We start from the raw sequence: 20,874 nt of genomic DNA on the forward strand, positions 1-20,874 counted from the left end.
TTTATTTAGGCATTTAACTTATTCATATATTATAAGGTCATTTATTTAACTAAATTTCCTTTTAAATTATTAATTAACTTATAATTTTTAATAATTATTTCTTGAACCAAATACCCTTAATAATAATTTATTTATTTTTATACTAATTAAACTAATATAATAATTTTGACCCCGGTCCTAGAGTCAAACTAGCCGTTGGTCAAGTTAGTTGTTGGAGGCTCCGCTCAAACTATTTAGCATGCTGAGCTAGATCTATTTCTTCAACTTGTCCTGACGATGAACCACACTAGTTGGTTCGAAACGCGTCGACAAATGGTATTCCATGTGATTTTCGCCGAAGAATCTCTCTCAAACTTGATATGGATCACAGAAGCTTGAACTCTATAATTGAATCCATCACTATTTGATGCTTTAACGAGTCTAGCAAAGGTGAAACTCGGTCTTCTCTAGATGGTCAAGTTTGTCGCTATTTTATGTTTTTAACGAGTTTAACGACAAAGATAACTTGGTGCTTTTCATGTTTAGAGAGTTTGAAAAGGTACAAAAAGAAAACTTCACAATTTTCATAAATTGATCTCTCAAGTCCAAAAAAGCGTAAAATAATACAAGAGAGATATCGTTTCCAATCCTTTAACGAGCTGGAAAGGAGAAGAGCTCGACAATATTTTCATATTTATAGAGTCTGAAGAGAGCCTAAAGAGGACTCCACTTTGAGGAACGAGTGGTTTCTAGGATAGCAACTGGTTCCAGTGATGTTGGAACCTCTCAAAACATGTTGATTTATGTGAAGAGGTTGGCTAATAAGACCACTCATTGCAATTGTTCCTCAAAAAGGATAAAATAACCAAGTGAAAGCGTATGATCGACCAAGAAGATGGTGGTGATGGAATGAAACAACCAAGGCTCATCTAATAGAAAAGGCTGATAGAATGGCAATCACAAGGGTTAAAATGGAGATAGGTTTATTTTTACACAAACTTGAGCCATAGGGAACTATGCTTGGATTCAGTTTCATGTTTACACAAGCTTGAAGCGAAAAAATATGCTTGGATTCAGTTTTTATGCCCCCAACATGATGAAAGGGAGAGTCGTTGCGGTGAAGCAAGACAATTATCCAACACCTTTTTGGCTTCGTCCAGATAGGGACAAAGGTGAATGGGGTGATTCCCTTCACATAACCTACATGGAAACTTAACTTTACCACTAGGTGCATGCCCCCCAAGCTTCATTACATTCACCTAAGTAGACTACTCGTGCCTATCAGGTGGATGGAATAAAGGTTCATATACGAGATCAAGTGAAAGACTTGATTGGGATTTTATGAGATCTAATCAAAGACTCGACTTGGAACTTGGGACCTTGTTTCATTTTTTAATGAGCTTCACACAAGACAAGGAACTCTGCTCATACTCATTGTTTCATTTTTTAACGGGGTTGACACAAGACCAGGATCTATCCTCATATTCTTGGTTTCATTTTGTAACGAGGTTGACACAAGGTAAGGAACTATCCTCATGGACTTGTTTCATTTTTTTTAATGAGGTTGATACAGTAAAAGAACTATCCTTATACCATTGGTTTCATTTTTAACGAGGTTGACAAAAGACAAGGAGCTATCCTCGTATTCCTTGTTTCATTTTTTAACGAGCTTGAAACAAGACAAGAAACTATGCTCATACTCCTTGTTTCATTTTTTAACGAGGTTGACACAAGACCATGAACTATCCTCATATTCCTTGTTTCATTTTTTAACGAGGTTGACACAAGACAAGGATCTATCCTCATGGGCCTGTTTCATTTTTTAACAAGGTTGACACAAGACAAGGAACTATCCTCGTGGGCCTATTTCATTTTTTAACGAGGTTGACACTGTAAAAGAACTATCCTAATTTTCCTTGGATCACAACTCATAAGGGGTCATGAAGGAGAGATCTGGTTCCAATGCCCCTAGTACATGATGTACAACATTACTGAATTGATCGTCAGTTGATGTAGGTATGGAAAAGGTTGCCACATAATTAACCCATGGTGTGGATGATACAATTGGTACAAATGGACCATTTAGGGAAGATAGTTGACTAGAAGCCATATTTGGACCAAGAAATGAAAGCTGCTCAATGGTGACAATTTTGCCTTCATGTGGGAAACAAATCACTCGAAAGAGTGTTGAAACAATAGCTCCCATCTTATAAACATAGTCGCACCCAAGAAGTAAATTGTAATCGAAAGGGCCTGGGACTACCATCACATTCAGATAAATGATTTTTCCTCCCAAAGTAATAGGTAACTAAGGGAGGATCCCTAATGGTTGACTAGTTCCTCTATTAAAGGCCAACATATTCTGGGTAATTGGCACAAGTGGCGACGAACCGAGCGCTTGCCAAGCAGTTGAAGAAAGGATAAAAAATGATGCACCTTCATCTATAATAGTGCCAGATACAATCATATTACAAACCTATACTATGAGCTGGAAAGGCACATAAGAAGGAAGACGGAAACTAGCCAGTCGATTCCAATCAAAGGAAGTGACCAGACTACTTGGAGCGGGTACCGTAGAAATAAGAGAATTAACCCCTTGAGTTATGAGAGTAGGAGGGTTGTCCTCCTGTCTTGATGGAATATGAGGACTGTCCCCAAGCTCATTAGAATCTGAAGAAACAAAAGAACTTGAGTGGTATCATATTCACTCTCTTTGAGAAAGGTATGATTAGTTGAAGGTGAAATCGGGTCAACTGTTACCTTGACCTGTTGATTTGGGTCAGGTATAGACTCATAGGATTCACTTTCAGAGTGAGTGGGTTTGACCGACGGTTGATTTTGGTCAGTCAATTCGTCAGCTAGTGAAGGATTTAGGGAGAGTTTCCTGTAACCAGATGGAAGTCGCTGCGGTGAAGCAAGATGGTTATCCAACACTCTTTTTGCTTCATCCAGATAGGGACAAAGGTGAATGGGGTGATTCCCTTCACATAACCTACAGGGAAACTTAACTTTACCCTTCTTTCCATGAACTTTACTACCACTAGTTGATGGTGTGTCACCAACATGATCTCTAGAAGTTGATGACACAGGATGATGTGAACAGGAAGACCATTCTTCTAAGATCTGAGGAATATCAGGAAAATTTTGAAGAAGATGGTCTCCCACACAAAGATTGCATGGATATCGAACTTTGTGAGGCTTTACGAATGGTTTCTCATCAGATGTTGCATTGAAAGAAATGGTTGCTTGGTTGGCCCTTTGCTGAATTTTCTTCTTCTTCTTCTTCTTCTTCTTCTTTATCACCTGGTTACTAGTACCAATACTTTCACCAGGCGAAGAGGAAGAAGGGGAGGAAGAAAAAATCGAGGAAGAAGGCAAAGGGTCAACTTTAGGATCAACTGGAGGTTGATTTTGTCTAGTTGGAGGTGTACTTGATTGCAGAGAAATCACGACATTTTGAACCAAGGAGGTTGAAAACAACCATACTGGCTAGCCAATGGTAAATCCTGGAAGGGACAATGTAGCCATATATGGAGCACCAATATTTCCAAAAGAAGTAAAAGGACTAGGATTCCCATCAAAAGGAGTTCCTTGATCAGTGGACTCCAAATTTTTCGCCATGTGTTTCAACCTAAGATCAACTAAGGAGCGAGCGTGGAGGATGTTATCTGCGGTCAATATTTATTTTAATCAAAGTAACATAAAAAAACAAAAGAGGGATAATCTAGGCAAAAGGTTTACCAATTAATTGTGAACTACAGAATACCTCCTTGCGAACCGAGAAGTACGGGCAGGCAATCTCCCCAAATGCTGTGTCTGGTGTATCACAGTGTACAAGGTGGCTGACTCGGTTACCTAAGAATGGATAGCAACCTAGTGTTGTCCTCCCATATATACCCGAAGGTACATGGAGGCCCAATCCATATAAGCACTGTCTAATGCAAAACCGCACAGTGAAAGCATTCCCATATACTCTACGTATTGTAACACCGCCATATATACCCGAAGGTACATGGACAAGCTATGATAGACTCATGTACATGGAATGAGGTATCACACTCGGGATGTATTTCAGACAAGTTAGCGACAACTTCTTTGTTTTACGATGCCAGAACACGTATCTAGCCTAGACCTCTAAATTTTTTTCGTTAGGTGACAATCCTCCATTAGGTAAATTCAGATAAATTTTAAGTTGATATTCTTTAGAATTTTCCTTTCAAGGTTCACCACATGATGTATGTTTTCAATTCCTAAAATGCAACTAATATGATAAGTATTTTTTCCATTCAATTTAACGTTGAAAATCCTAGCTACTTAGGGATAGAGCAATCAGATTCCTTTTGATCAAAGAGCAAAGAGCAAAATCTAAATGAAAATTACCTACATTATTCCTATTAGCACACACAAACTTTTTCAATGCAAAATGCATATTTCTTTTCGATTTCCCTTAATGTGAATGAACAAAAAAGAAAATAATGCACAATCGATCAATAAACTCTTTTCATAAAAATGACGATTTTGCGACAATTTCTTTTCAAGGAAATGAAGACTTTACGACACTTTCGTTTTCAAAGAAATCAGGAATTACAACACTTTCAATGAAAAGACTAATCATATGCACACATTAATCAATCGATCTTTCATGAATGAAGACTTTACGACAATTCAATTTTCAAAGGAAAAGATGATTTTATGACACTTTCTTTTGACAAAGATCAATCGACCAAAACACTAACTTTCAACTATAGATTGACAATGACAAAGTAAATGCATAAGAAACATTTATCAATCCTAGTCTAAGTAGGGCCAGCTAAGGAGATGAAAATCTATTTTCAGATACAATACATCATTGACATTCAACAAATCATTCAAACAGGAGAAAATTGGCAAAAAACTTCAACTCCTAGATGGGAAATTAACCCTCGAGGGATCAGTGCAGGCTACAGTGAGAGATAGTGCACTTCAGTGCACTGGCTCTATGCAGGAAGTGCATTGTAGTGCACTATGTCCTTCACTGGGTTGTGCTGGTGATAGTAAGCCATTTTTGAAGGCAATTTGACACAAATTTGACTCAATTTTCAACGAAATAAGACTAAAATTCAACCAACAACCACAAGTATAGTATGTAAAAATGTCTTAAGAGGATGATAAGCTACTAAGATGGATAATCGATCCCCAGTATGGTTACCAATTTGTTTTGAGAAGTTTTAGTGTCTATGGATAAACGCCTAAACCCCTAGACTAGTAGCTAAGTCTAGAACAACAGTGCAAAGCATTCTCTACTTTTTCTATTACCAATAGATTAAATAAGACAGTAAAGAAGCCTACCTGAAGCTTTTGCTTACTCCTTATCTCCCTTGACCAATTCTATCACTCCTTTCTGTACTTAATCTGCTTGAAAAGTACCCGCACATAGACAAAAGACAAAAACCGATCAAAGCATATGATAATGATCTATTTATTAAACATAAAATGGAATCAAGTGCATAATACAAATATGAAAGCATCAATAAAAAATACAAACATATGGAAAAAGCTTTGAACACTTTATTAGTAAAAGAAAGAGTTACAACCCAATTTGCTTGATTCAGTGCCATTCCGTCAGTTCAATCCCATCCTCTCCTCATAACAAGCAAGACATTTTGACATCATTACAATACTTGAAACCAACTCAAGTCTCATAATAACAACATCTACCTATAATTCCATGATTTCCAGTCCTTGATCACTTAGATGAGCGGTCTTTTTATAGGCTATATACTCACCATTTATGGCATAAAAAGAATAGCCTTGGGAAACTTCTAGAATCATCCTATGGATAAGAATATTCCAAACCCCAATGCATATTTCACTCAAATTTTCCCATCGTAGGCCAAAGAGGGCTCAAGTGCGCTGCAATGCACCTTGGCAGTGTACTGGGTTGCACTGTAGTGCACCCTGATAAAGGCCTGCTTGTGCTGATCTTCTTAGAGGCATTTTTTGGATGATTTCAGTCATGGAATCTCTTGGGAAGGAGGCATTTTGATGGTTGACTTCATTAGGGAATATAACAACTGAATTAGGGTTTGATGGGCCCTAATTGTACTGATCTATAGGTCAGGGTTGATGTAACCAAATGGATTTGTAACACTATCCAAACTCAATTTGTTCAAGGTTAACCTTTGCAAGCTCAACCTTTATAGGGACAATATTACTTGGGTCAAATGGGTCCAAGTACACCTTTCCAGGGTCAACCATACCTTTTCCATACTTATCAAGCTCCTTTTCAACCACAACCTGGTATGATTCACCCTGGTTACCCTGGAGGAATGAAAATTCGAGCTGCATTGTCTATTCCAGGATATCCTGGGTATCCTCCTCCAGGGGTTGGACTTAACCCTAAAGGTTATCAAACTCAACAACAAGACCCTAACTAATAGTTACCATTCATTTCAACCTTAGATTTACCAGATTTATCCTGGTTAACAAACGATCCTATCTATTATTATCCTTTTTGTCTGGTGATTCCTACCAAGTTACTGAGTGATATACCAAAGTTTGAAATTAAATCAGGAGAGGACACACTAAATCACGTTATGACATATCATCTTTGGTGTGCATCAAATTTAATAATTGATGATTCTATCAGAATTCTCCTTTTCCAATGAGCTTTAACCGGTTCAACAATAAAATGGTACATTGAGTTACCTTGCACTTCTTTCCATAATTTCAACTCTTTAGCAACAACATTTTTGACACATTTTCAGCGACCAATTCAATATGGCATTGGTATTTAATTTTTCACTTCCCTAAAAGAATTGAAATCTACTTATATTTTAGATCATATACATGAATGGAGACGTAGGTGTCGATTAGTCAAAATTTTTATTCCAGATCAAATTTTAGTTGAATGGTTTACGAAATCATTTCTTCATGATATTACTGAGGATGTTTCTAAAGGATGTGTTGTAACATAAAAGAAGGTAGTTTCTCATGCCCAGTACTTAGACTTATTCTATAACCAATCTGGCACCTTGTATAAGAAAATCTTGAATTTTCCTCACCCAAAAATTTTAGATCAATCAGATTCATCTCCTACAGGATATAACACCAATGATGGTGTAATTGGTTTTGTCATCCATCAGTCTAAGAGAAAAAGGCATAATTCTACAAGCACTCAAAGTTTTTTTATATAATATTCATCCATTGAAATCCTTTCTCCAGAAACTAATTCTGAAATTAATGCCTTAGAGCCATCTGCTTGCAAGAATCAATCATCTGGGGGTAAAAAGAAGGGGAAAGGTAAAGAAAAACAAAATTCTTCGTAGAAAGAAAAACCGATTCAAAATGAACCTACTGACAAGAAAAAGAAACCTCATTATCCTTGTTTTATTTGTAATGAAGAACATTTTACAAAGAAATGCCCACATCGGGTAGAGGTTACTAAATTCTTAAAAGGTTCTCCAACTCCTACTGTCTTGAAGGATCCTTTTCCTTCTCAAGACAACAAAATGATTTCACATAATCCATCTTCTTCTTCCAAATGAAATATATCATGACGATGTCTTCATAGCAAGTTATGGTAGCAACAAGATTAAAATATTATGGATTTAAGGGTCTTGTAGTAAATGGAAACGATGTTAGTCCATCTAGTCAACCTTCTAGTTCAATCCCTGCTCCTCCTTTTGAATCATTAGAAATCGAGAAACAAAACCCTGACATGATAATTTTACCACCTCCCAAAGGTGTTGTTCAAAAATCATCTTTCAACCCACATGTTAGAGCTACTAAGAACTACAACATTGTTGAAGAACCAACGATGTCTCCTTCGACAATGTCATCTCTTGAGGTGCTGTAAAGATGTTCAACACAAAGAAAGTTACTATTTTAAGATATTGGAGCAATTGATTGTGAAGATTATAATCTTATTATCTTTGATCTTGAAAGTCGTATACCTAGACTCCCACATCAATTGTCATTCCAAATACCAGTTTTCGTCAAAACTAAATGAGTGTTTCACATAGTTATTGATGAAGGAGCTTCTACGTGTATCATGTATATTGCTTGTTGGAAAGATTTAGGTTCTCCAACTATCAATTAGTCACCTAACACTCTAAGAGAGTTTGATGGAAGAGGTTTTCATCCTTATGGAAACCTAAATGATCTACCCATAGAGTTATAAGGTAAGATAGTCACTCGATTATTTGAGTTAGAAGGTAAGACAATCAACTCGATTATAACCTTTTACTTGGTCAAAGTTGGACCTATTCTATGTTTGCAGTGGTCTCATCACTTTTCTGTATGATACTATTTTCTCATCGAGGGAACATAGTAAAAGTAGACCAGTTGTCTTACTACACTTTTGACCCTAATTCTACAGCAGTGTACCTTTCATAGGAAAAATGATCACTCCTTATGAATATATTGGTGTTGGTTTTCTTAAAGATTCACGACTGATGGGAACTTTTGCACTTCCTCAACCAAATTTTCCTTCTAATATTTCCAAGGTTAACATGATCATATCAAGCACTACAGAATCTTCTGATCCATGGATAGTTCCTTTAGAATATAAATTGACCTATTATGGAAATAAGATGCCTTTGAGCCCACTTGAGTTGGCTTATCAAGTAGTTCAAGCATTTTCCAATCCACCATATTATCAGATTGATCGAGTGAATGCGATCAATGATGATTATTCTTAATTACCTTGGTTAGAACCAATTTCACTTCCTAATCCTTTCAACATATGTTTGCGACTGATGAAAGTATTAAGGAGATTATGACTTTGGATGAAATCCCATGGGATGATTATCATCATCGTTGGTATTTTCTTCCTAACCTTGATAAAATCAAGAATGATTTTTCAACTATATTTTCGACTGAGATCATAGATAGTCCTGAATGGACCATGTCAGTTCTTCAAGTTGAATCTGAAAAGAATTTGGGAAATATATATACAACGATTGCAATTGATATCTCATTCAAAATAGGAATTATTGAGAACATTCACATAGGTGCTTCGTGCTCACTTGAAGAAATTCAAATGTACAAATCCCTATTTTAAGAATTTCGTGACATTTTTTCCTGGTCCTATGAGGAAATTCCAGGAATTGACCATAGTATTATTGTTCATGAAATTGAGACTTACCCAGATGCTAAATATATTAGACAATGATTATTTTTAGTGCATCCATGAAAGTTGCTTCTATTAAAGCCGAGGTTGAAAAACTACTTAAAGAAGTTTTTATCTACTTGATTCCCTTGACTGATTGGGTTTCCAATATTGTTCCTGTTAACAAAAATCAAGGAACCATGAAAATATGCATATATTATAGGGATATTAATAAGGCTTGTCCCAAATACAACTATCTTACCCCCTTTATTGATCAAATCATTGACAATTGTGTTGGGAATGAATTATTTTCATTCATGGATGTATTTTTTTGCATACAACCAAATCACATACTCCCAGCTGATCGCCATAAAACTCTATTCATATGTCTATTAGGGAGTTTTTCTTATCAAAAACTCCCATTCGAGTTAAAGACTGCCTACAAAACCTTCAAATGGGCTATGTCTTATGCATTTCACAATATCAAGCATATTGTACAACCCTATTTGGATGATTTACTAGCTCATTCACTAAAACGGGAAGATCATCCAAAACATTTGAGAGTTATCTTTATCATATGCATATACTACAATTTATGGTTGAACCCTCACAAATGTGTTTTTTGTGTTCAATCCGGTCAATTACTAAGATTTTTTGTATCAAAGGAAAACATTCATGTCGATCTGCTCAAGGTAGAGGTTGTTCTGAATTTTCCTCCTCCTTCCAACCTCCGCCAACTCCAAAGTTTGCAAGGGAAAGAAAACTTTTTACGTCGATTCATCGAGAACTATGTTGATATAAATAAAGGTTTTACTTGACTGTTGAAAAAGGGCATCTCATTTATATGGGATGAAGTTTCTAAAGAAGTTTTTGATGAACTCGAACACACGTTGATTCATCCACCGATGTTGCATCCTCCATATTATCATCGAGAATACTTTTTGTATTTAGCTACATCTATTGTCACCATTTGCATGGTTTTAGTTTAGGAAGACAATTTGAACGATGATCATATGATATATTATTTGAATAGAAATATTACGAAAATGAAGTAAAATACACACATGTGGATAAATTGGTCTTGGTAGCCATTCAAGCTGTCCAAAGATTTCGTCACTACATTCTTTTACGTAAAAAAACAATGATTTCAGATTGCAACCCTATGGTTTACATTCTTATGAGACAGTTTCTAGGGGGAAATATTCTCAATGGATAGTTATCCTGTAAGAATTCGATTTATAATTCATAAAATATAAGTTTAAGAAATAATTGGTGTTTGCCGAGTTGTTATGTGACTTTCCCTATATTTAAATGGAAACTGTGGCAAAGGATTCTCTTCCAAATGAATCCCTCTTTCATATCAGTACTTTAGAGCCTTGGTATGGATATATCATCGTGTATCTTGAAACCCAAAATTTTCAGCCAAAATTGACTCAAACCGACTGTCGTCGTATTCAATACCAATCCCAGCAATACACTATTATTGGTGATACACTTTATCGTCGTGGTGCTGACTCCATATTTAGACAATTTTTGACTCATGAGGAAGCGAAAAAGGCATTGAATGTATGTCATTCTCGAGCTTGTGGTGGTCATATGTGAGGGTTTTCCACTTCCCAAAATATTTTGTGCGCTTGGTTTTTCTAACCTTTGATGTTCAAAGATTGTATCATTGCAGTCTAGAAATGCCATAATTTCCAAATATATGATCACAAAATGCGTGTACCTCCAAATCCTCTTCACCCAATCATTGTTGTCGATCCTTTTGCAAAATGGGGCATCAATTTCCTTACATGTAACAATCACTCGACCGGGGGGCATGCGTACATTATCCTAAAAATAGATTATTTTATGAAATGGGCCGAGGTGATGCCTACATATAAGGATGATGGTGAAACGAAAAATAATTTCATATTTAGTCATGTGATTGCTAGGTTTGGGGTTCCAAAAGACATCGTCATAGACCATGGTAGCCATTTTCAAAACTTTATGATGATTGAACTGATTGTGAATTTATGGTTGCAACATGAAAATTCTACTCCATATTACCCATAGGAAAATGGCCAAGTAGAAGTCGTAAACAAGGTTTTGACCACCATGATTAAATGATATGCCCACAAGGCTGGAAAAAGCATTATATTCCAATTTCATTTATGACTTCGACTGGTTTTAATCCCTTCCAACTAGTTTACGATCTGGAAACAATTTTGTTGATTGAATGTGAAATATTGTCATTTAAACTAGTGATCAAATTGTTACCAGCTACTTCTGTAGAGGAGGAACATTTTTTGTACTTAGCACAACTAGATGAGACTCACTATGATGCTGCATTAGCTATTGAGACTCATAAGAAATGAGTTGCTGGGATAGGGTTCCCAGGGTTAGTTTTGGGGTTAGTTTAACCAATTTTTGTAAAAGTTTTGTAAAGAATGTAAATTCTCCATGAAATGTGGATGCGAAGCGCGCAGTTAGGTAGGAGTCAAAAGGGATTTAGCCCCTCGTTTGTCTAAGTAATAGGTTGGTTTTGAGACTCATCCATAGGCTGCGAGCCATGGTATTGTAATGGAAATTCTATATATATTTGAGTCATAGCGAGTCTAGAAGTAGGAAGTAAGAACTAATTTGAGAGAGAAGATTTTTGGGCAAGTGCTAAGGTAGTAAATCTCTGTTTTCTGTACTTAGGCGAAAGGGGAAGGCTCCTATAGCTGAGTGTGCAGGAAGCCTTGGTAAGTCTGCAACTGAGTGTGTGGACCCTTGCATCTAAGTGCGTAGGGTGGAGAAGTCTAAATTGAACGCTGAACTTAATAAAGACTTATTTTGGGGGATATACCTTGCCTTTGAGTATTATTATTATTTCTGTTCATGTTATTCTTTATCACTCAGTGATATGTTTTCTATGGAATAATGTGTAATTGCTGTGCGAACCTATTGAATCTCTAATATTTATGCATGAACTAAGTAATTATCTGTTTTCACGAAGATAACTATTGAATCTCTTATGATTTATGATGAATTGGATAGATCTGCGCGAAGTTAGATATAAGGTTATTAATTAGGGCACGAAAGTGGGTAGTTTGTTTCTTTAGAGTCTATAAAATCTGATCGCAGACCTTTGCGAAGGTCTATAATCTGTTTTCTTAGAGTTACAATAACGTACCATAGAAGGATATAGATCCACGTGAAGGAAGATCTAAGCGATGAGGGCTTAAGATCACTTATCATATGGTCTCTGGATGTAGAAAATTGGTTCTAGCATCCCCCAATACTACTTCGGGTGAGATTGTAGCTTGTGCTATGCAGGTTATTAGCGAAAGGGCCAACAATTAGGGTTTTGTTGGTTGGCACTAACAACTCTGAACCTGGGTCAGGCCCCCTTAAGCCAACAAATGGTTTTGTTGCCAGGATTGGGATCTATCTAAGAGATGTGTGATAAATGGTTTCCTACGAAGAAAGAGATTGACAAGTGGATTGATCAGAACATGCACGTTTTTGCAGCTCAAGAGAACAAGAGACCTAAATTATGTAAGGAACAGTGGATGCAGATATTTTTGTACACAGATGAAACTGACATGTTCTTTTGTTTCTTCCTTGACGAACTACACAAGTGGTTGTCTAAATTGGCTGATAGTCAAGGGACGTGGAGGCTTGACGGTCCTATAGTGTGGACTCTTGAACTGGTGCGACGTCTGGAGGCATCAGAAAGAAATATCGTGCAGGCTGTGGATCATTGGATTGATTTCACATTGGGAAGTTTTGTGACTTATTTCGCGATCAACAAAAATGACAACTATAGTGAAGTAGAATGAAGGCTCTTTAAAGGTCCGCGAGGCAAGTATTTGAAATCGTTAAAAATAGGGATTAAAATGTTGTTATGTGGAAAGAGGGTTATGCAGTTACCTTGATTTTTGGGGCTACGCGAAGCGGGAGATTCTTTAGAAGAAACGAAGGATCAAACCCATAATACAGTCTTCTCTTTGAACCCCCTTCAAGTGACGATGAAGGGATGATGTTGACTATGTCGCGAAGTGCAGTATAGTTAATTATGCAGGGTATCCTAATGATACCTCATCTATCCCCTCCACCTCCACTTCCACCTTCACCTCATACACCTACACCTTCACCCCCTCCACCTCCACTTCCATCATTCAACATGGAAAACACGATGAAGATGTCGATTTTTAAAGGAGTAGGGAGAAAAGATCCCGAACAATTTTGGTTTGTCACAGGAGCTGTATGGACAAAACAACAGATTACAGATGATAACATCAAGAAAGGGGAGTTGGTTACAACCTTACAAGATTGGGCATTAACATGGTACATCAAGTATTGCACTGATTACCCCAACGCGACATTGGTAGAAACCCAACAAGATATGAATAAGGAGTTCAAAAAGACTAAGTCAGAGGCGCAGTCAGTAATTGAGTTTAAGGAAATCCAACTGAAGGTAGATGAGACGCCTTGGGATTTCAATAAAAGGTTGAAATTCCTGATCAGGTAGGCCAATATGATAATTATGGATTCCCAATATCATGACTGGTATATAACATCACTCTTGCCGCATTTGAGAGTGCCTCTGTCACAACAAAAGATAAAAACACAAGTAGAAGCTTCGAAAATTGCGATGAGGTTGGATGCTTCAGCCATACATGATACGTACCTAGGAGTGCAACAGATTCACTCACAGTTGGAAAGCCTGCACTTGGAGTTGTAGATTTTGAAGAAAGGAAAGGAAGCCCAGCTAGAGGTGTGCGCTGAGGTCTAGTGTTTGAAGAGTAAGAGTCATGGACATGATAAGGACCATTTACCAGTCTATAAGAACTATATCATTGGGGGAGGGCCTATTTCCATGAAACCAGAGAGTAATGTTGGGACAAGCACGGGAGTTGTGCTATTGTGCACTATCTATTAGGTTACATGACAACACACAACTGATAAATTCCATTTACTGCAGAAGTTCGTACAGACCCCTCGCTAGTTGTTTTGTAATTTTTGTAAATTTGTGGGACATGATGAATTCCATTGTAGAAGTTATGAGTTGATGATGGATAGAACCAATACTTACTGAATGTAGGTAGAAAACCGACCTCAAGATCAGGGCACAGGAGCAGTGCGTGAAGGATTCAAAGGCCAAGGATGAGGAAGAGGTGGTGGACTAGGTCAAGGGCATGGGTAGGTAATCTTCTATAATTGTGGTGAAGAAGGGCACTTCGCGCGAGATTGTACAAACCCCACGTATCTGTCATGTTAGTATTGTCAACAATTTGGCCATGTGTTAGAGGAATATCCAGTCCTTCTAGAAAAGATGCAAGAAAAGAAGACGCAACCCCAACAACCTACATAGAACATCCAAATGATGAGGGCTGAGCCCCGCGAAGAATATCACAACATAAATATAGTGAAAAGAAGTTGTATGGCGATTGTTATAGATAAAGGTAAGCAGCGTGAGGATGATAGGTGGGTGCGCAAGGCTGCTGAGAAGGAAGTAGAATTTGATTTTAAACACGCTAAAGAGACCTTAATGGAAGCAAAGAAGAACTTTGCTGAGGCCTCTAACTTAGGAAGTTAGGAGAAAATACCAAAGACTAGTGCGACGCAAGAGGTAAATCCTTCAGTATTAACTACTTTTCTAAAGACTTGTATGAAATTATTGCACGATCAGAAAGCAGTAGAAGGGTTGCAAGAGCTAATCAACAAGTGTGTGAACAAAGAAAATACTGCTGCTGAACAACACACTGTGATAAAAAATGGTAAGCATAAAAAGTGCACAGGGCGCGAGATGACGTTGACCGTGTAGATATGTGAATATGAAATGGATCATGTAATCTTGGATCTGGGGTCTGATGCGAATGTCCTACCTAAGAAAACATGGGAAAGGATGGGGAGACCTATGCTACAATGGTCTCCTATTTAGCTGCGCATGGAAAATCAACAGAAGATTATTCCGATGGGGCACTTATATGGTGTAACGGTGGACATTGAGGGCGCAAGCGTGCTGGCTGACTTTGAGGTCATTGAAATAGTGGATGATAGTAACCCATACCTTGTGTTACTAGGAATTGATTGGGATTTTGATATGGATGTGTTAATCAAATTGAAGAAGCAGAAGATGACATTTGAAAGGAAATCGCTCAGGGTTGTAGTGTCACTAGACCATACAGAAGGAGCACGTTATGCTGAACCTGTTTGTGAATTTGTGGAAAGTGATGATGATTTGGATTAGATATACAAGATTACAGCATGAGATGAAGATTGGATCAACCCTACAGCTGATGGACGAATTGCATGGGAAAGGGATAGATCCTGTACCTTAGATTCGGGTGAAGAACTTGAACACTAGTGAAATTGGTTGCATGAAGTATCTATGCTCCGTTGCAATATGATGACCAAATCACTGTAGTGTGTCTTGATTGAGGTAAGGAGCCTTCCAAATTATGATGGTTTGTATGATGTGGAACTTGTTTTAGATGAATTTTAAAGGGAACTACCAGAATAACATCACTTCCAGGCACTAGAATTGGTGCTACGTGCTACGCCTTCCCAATGGTGGGGTGCGCATAAGGAGAACTGTATGGAAGTAATACAAAAGGATGATGAAGTTGAGGTTTAGATATGCTAATACCCAGATGACAGAAAAATACAGTGGGAAGGATGATCTGCGTGATCATTTGGCACGATAGACTAAGGCTTGGGGAACATAACTACGACCAGAATGGGTGCACATTTTCTATCATACCTTTGATATAATTCCAATGAACTGGTATTTGGAGATGGAGCTTTTCCATGGAACAAATGAATGGGACATCTTAAGGGAGAGTTTCTTATTAACTTTCATCTTTGAAGACAGGTTTGAGAGCATTAACGAAGTGCTCCAAGAGATAAACGATGCTATATTCAGAACACCAAAGGAATCGGTAGAATGGGCTCAGACGGATTGGAGTATGCAGCTGCGCCATGCGCTGGAGTGTTACAATGTGACTACTGAAGAAGAAGAAGATCCATGAAATATTATTATCCCAGAGATAGAAGGACAACGTGAAGCCGAAGGACCGAAGGTTGCGAACCTGGATATATCAGAACCTTTGAAAACTAGACAAGTAAACATTAGGTCTGAAGCAGAACCTAAGTTCGCAAAGATAGGTGACTATTGGGATGAAGATACGATTGATAAGGTAGCTAAGCTACCGCGTGAGTACCAAGATCTATTCCCAATGAACTTTTTAGATTTGAAAGGGATCATTGAAGATTTAGGTGTTATGAAGATTATGTTGAAGCCAAATGTGAAGCCTGTTAAGAAGAGGCCTTATCAGCGAAATCCAAAGTATAAAGAGAGGGTGCGCCAAGAATTGGATAAGATGCTGGATGCTGATATTATTGAACTAGTAGAGGAATCCGATTGGGTAAGCCAAATGGTGGTCCAAGAGAATAAATAGAAAGGTGAAATTTGTATATGTGTGGATTTGAGAAAGCTCAATGATGCGTGCATGCATGATCCATTCCAAACACCATTTATTGATGAATTATTAGAGAACATTGGTGGACATGAGGCTTATTCATTCACTGATGGATTTTTCGGATATCATCAAATAAATATCACGCTGGAATATTGATGCAAAAAAACCTTCGCGACTGAATGGGGTTGCTTTCAATATACAGTAATTCCCTTCATATTGAAGAATGCGCCTGCAATTTTGTCTTGAGTAGTAATCGCAGCATTGAAGGAGTTTATTCATAAATTCCTGGAGGTGTATTTTAATGATTGGACTATGTTTGGGTTGGTGAGGTACCATGCTACGAGTCTGCGCCTTATGCTGGATACATGTTTAAGGTATCCGATCGCACTGAACTTGAAGAAGTGTATATTCTGTGCGCCCTTTGGGATTTTTCTCGGCCATGTTTTATGTAACTAGGGATTGATGGTGGACCCTGCGAAAATCACTGTGATTGTGAATTTGGAAGCTCCTAGGAATATAAAACAGCTGCGTGCGACATTGGGGCACATTGGATATTACAGGAAGTTTATCAAGGCATATGCTCAGATAACCGTGCCGATGGAAAAGTTATTAAAGAAAGATGCGATGTTTTGTTGGGATGAATAATGTCAGTGCAAATTAGATGTCTTGAAGGAAAAGATGGTAACTATGCCTATTTTGGTATTTCCAAACCGGAAGAAGGAATTCCACGTGCATGTAGATGCCTCTTACATTGCGCTAGGTGCGGTATTAACACAGGTAGGAGAAGGAGAGATTGATCATCCAATAGCTATCGCGAGCAGAAAGTTATCCAAAGCTGAGAAGAATTAATCCACAACAGACCATGAAGGGCTGGTGATGGTCTACGTGCTGCAAATGTTTAGGCATTATTTGTTGGGAGGACACTTTAAGATGTATACAGATAATTCCACACTGAAGTACCTGATCAATAACCCTCTATTGGGGGGGCAGATATGCCGATGGTTCCTGTTGTTTTAGGAATATGAATTTGAAGTGGTTGTGAATCCTGGATGGTTGAATGCAGGACCAGACCATCTATCAAGGATTGAAATGTGCGAAGAACCAAATAGTTTGGTGGAAGGACCACCAGATGTGTAGCTCTTTGTGGTATGCGTCATGGATGACCATTTCACAGATATCATTCATTTTTTAACCATGAGAATAGCTCTGGAAGCTATTCTACCTAGCCAAAGAAGGATTTAGTAGTCTGCACTGTGGATTTTTCAGTGATTGCTGGTCATTTGTATAAGATGGGAACGAATGAGATACTGAGAAGGTATGTTCTAGAGTTTGAACGCGCTAGTATCCTCGCTGAAGCACATGGAGGAGTGGTAAGAGGTCACTATGTAGGTAGAGAGATTGCATAGAAGATTTTGCACATTGGGTTATCGTGGCTGACATTACATAAGGATTCTAAGGCATACTGCAAGGCGTGATATTCTTCCTAAAGGATGGGGAAGCCTTCGCGAAGGGATGAATTTCATTTAAATCCTCAGGTTTCATTGCAAGTTTTTGATAAGTGGGCCATTGATTTTATAGGTCCAATACAACCACTAGGAAAGAAGACGGGTTCGTGATATATCATTACTACAACTGAGTATATAACCTAATAGGTGGAAGCGCAGCCCGTGAAGGATTGTACAATGGCCACCGTTGAAATTTTTTGTTTGAATATGTCTTAACACAGTTTGGATGCCCTAAGATGTTGATGAGTGATAGGGGTACACATTTCTTGAATGAAATGATCGACATGATTCTTGAGGAATTCCAGGTGTATCATCGAAAGAGAACGCCCTATCACACATAGGTGAATGGAATGGTGGAAGCATTTAAAGAATTTTTTGAGAATGTGTTGACGAAGGTCTGCAACGCGCAAAGGAATGACTAGGATATTTGCCTGCTAGCAGTGCTATAGGACGACCTACAAGAAGTTAACAGGCCAAACATTGTTTATGCAGGTCTATGGGATTGAAGTAGTGATGCCCATGGAATATATTGTGCCAAGTTTATGTATTGTAGCTTTGACAGAGATGACAGATTACGAGACCTTGGAAGATCAACTCGCACAACTGATGGAGTTGGAAGAAGACCACTTTCTTGCAGGATTTCACTAGCAAGTACAAAAATAACGCGAGAAAGCATGGCACGATAGGCATATTAAGATACACACTTTTAAGAGAGATGATTTAGTACTGCTATATGATAGTAAGTTCACCAAATTTATAGGGAAATTTCAAATGCACTGGTTAGGGCCATATGTTGTTAAGGAGATCACAGAGGGTGGCGCAGTTCAGCTCGTGAAGCTAAATAGGGAACCATTCCCTGGGAAAGTGAATGGAAGTAAGCTGAAGTTGTACATAGGGGATCCTGTCCTTGCAAGATGACTATATGGTAGCAGGAAAGTCTTAGTAATCTAGGAAACTGCAAGGGATTGTGGGACTATAAACTTCGCTACCTGATGAGGAGAAAAACGTAGTAGGAAGGCTGTGTGGCGAAAGACAAAGGTGTGACAGGTGAAGTTGCGCCATGGAGGATGGTGCCACGTAAATGGGTCCAAAAATAGCCATTAGAGTCACTATTCATGATTTGATGGAAAAAATTCCATTAAGAGGAGTGGGTAGGCACCATTTTGGCAGAAATATTTGAATATCTTCTGCCAAAGACGCATTTATGATCAGAAATTGGAGGGAATGGTCAACTTTGAATTCAAAGCCTCCTATAAATTGGGCATGTTGGTCCATCGAAGAAAAATTTGCATTATGAGAATTGTCTGTGAGCCTTACTGTTTTTAGTTTATGAAGCACGAAGACTGGGAAGAACTCGTGTCATGACCCTTGTTCAAAAATTGTCAACAAAAGCCCGTGAACTATTCTTAGAATGAATGACTACCCCAAATCCCATAGAATCAGTGAGTTCTGAAGCTACCATCTTCGATGCGACGACCCCTGAGGTAAGAAGAATGGAAGCTACGCCCGCTGTCCTTACGGCGCCGAGGTCACCTAGGCCAAAGAAATCATCTGCAAAAGTGAAGTAGAAGAAACCAATGCCGGTGAGACATTCACTGAGGAAGAACCCAGAGGTGTGGCAAAAGGAGAAAAATGATAAAAAACCAGAGCAAGTGGTGGACCTAGAGGAAGAAGAATTTCAAGGTGTGGAGGAATTGGATGCTGAGGAGGGTGAGCCTATCACAGGGCTCTTGGAGTATATCCCTCTGAGGAAACGAAAAACTGAAGTCACAAAAGACCCTAAATCTGGAAGGTTCATGGTTTCGATGCCCCTGTTGCTAGAACAGGTCGAGTTTGAAGGCACAATATTAGTGCGCATTCCGGTGCTAGAGATGGAAGACTTGGATCTCGTGGACCATGAGATATTACCTAATTTGGCTACTAGAAAGTACATGAAGAAGATTTATTATAATAGTACTAGGGTTACATGATTGGAACCCATGAAGTGGGTCAGAGGTGTTGAGTAGGTTGGGTTGTTGCACATGATTTGCGTACCACAATTTCACAGATCAATCATCAACACGGTGTGTGTGCGTCAGCTACTCGTGCTGGTGCATGATGGGTGCCTATGGCTTGGGGAACCAATCTCGATCACTACTCATTCATCTTATAACAAAGCTGGCCTACAAAGGGGCGGACGCTACCAAGGAGTTTGGAGGGAAAAGTGGAGAAAAGGAGTTAGTAGATAAGATGAAAGCGGAGTTTGGTCTCGTAAAGAAGTTGCGCGGATATTCTATCTGCTCCATTTAGGCCAGGCAGTGTAGTTGACCGCCCAAATACTTACGAGAAAAATTATGAGGAAATGTCGTGCGGACGAAGTTTCGGTGCCTCTAGTATCATTGACTCCCTATTGTGTGAAAGGAGTACAATATAATTGGGTGAAGTATTTGCGCAAGGAGTTCCTCACGAACTGTCATGAAACTGAGGAGTACAGTAAGCCATTTCATTATGCGTGGCTACTGTTGTCAATTGTCTTAGTAGCATGGATATTTTCAGAGGACAGTCAGTTTCCCTCGCAGCCGAAAGATTTACCAGAGGTAGCGAAGTTTGCTTCGTTGTGGGCAACAAAGGATCCGGAGAGGATCAAAGAGTCAAATATTTTCTGGATTTTAATGGAGATGGATCTTATGATAGTAATTAGTCAGTGGCCAAGATTGTCCCAAACCTTGTTCGAGCAATTAAAGGCCTTCACAGAGTTCAAGGGCGATTTCCATAACGTCTCAATTAGGGTATGGAAGGACCCTAAGCATATATGGCACAAGCTACCATACTTGGTATCAGAAACATATGTACATGACATAGTGGGGAG

This window comes from Pinus tabuliformis, chromosome 7, assembly GCF_031772625.1.
Source record: "Pinus tabuliformis cultivar Carrire ecotype Pingquan chromosome 7, CPIR1, whole genome shotgun sequence".
NCBI classification, from domain to species: Eukaryota; Viridiplantae; Streptophyta; class Pinopsida; order Pinales; family Pinaceae; genus Pinus; species Pinus tabuliformis.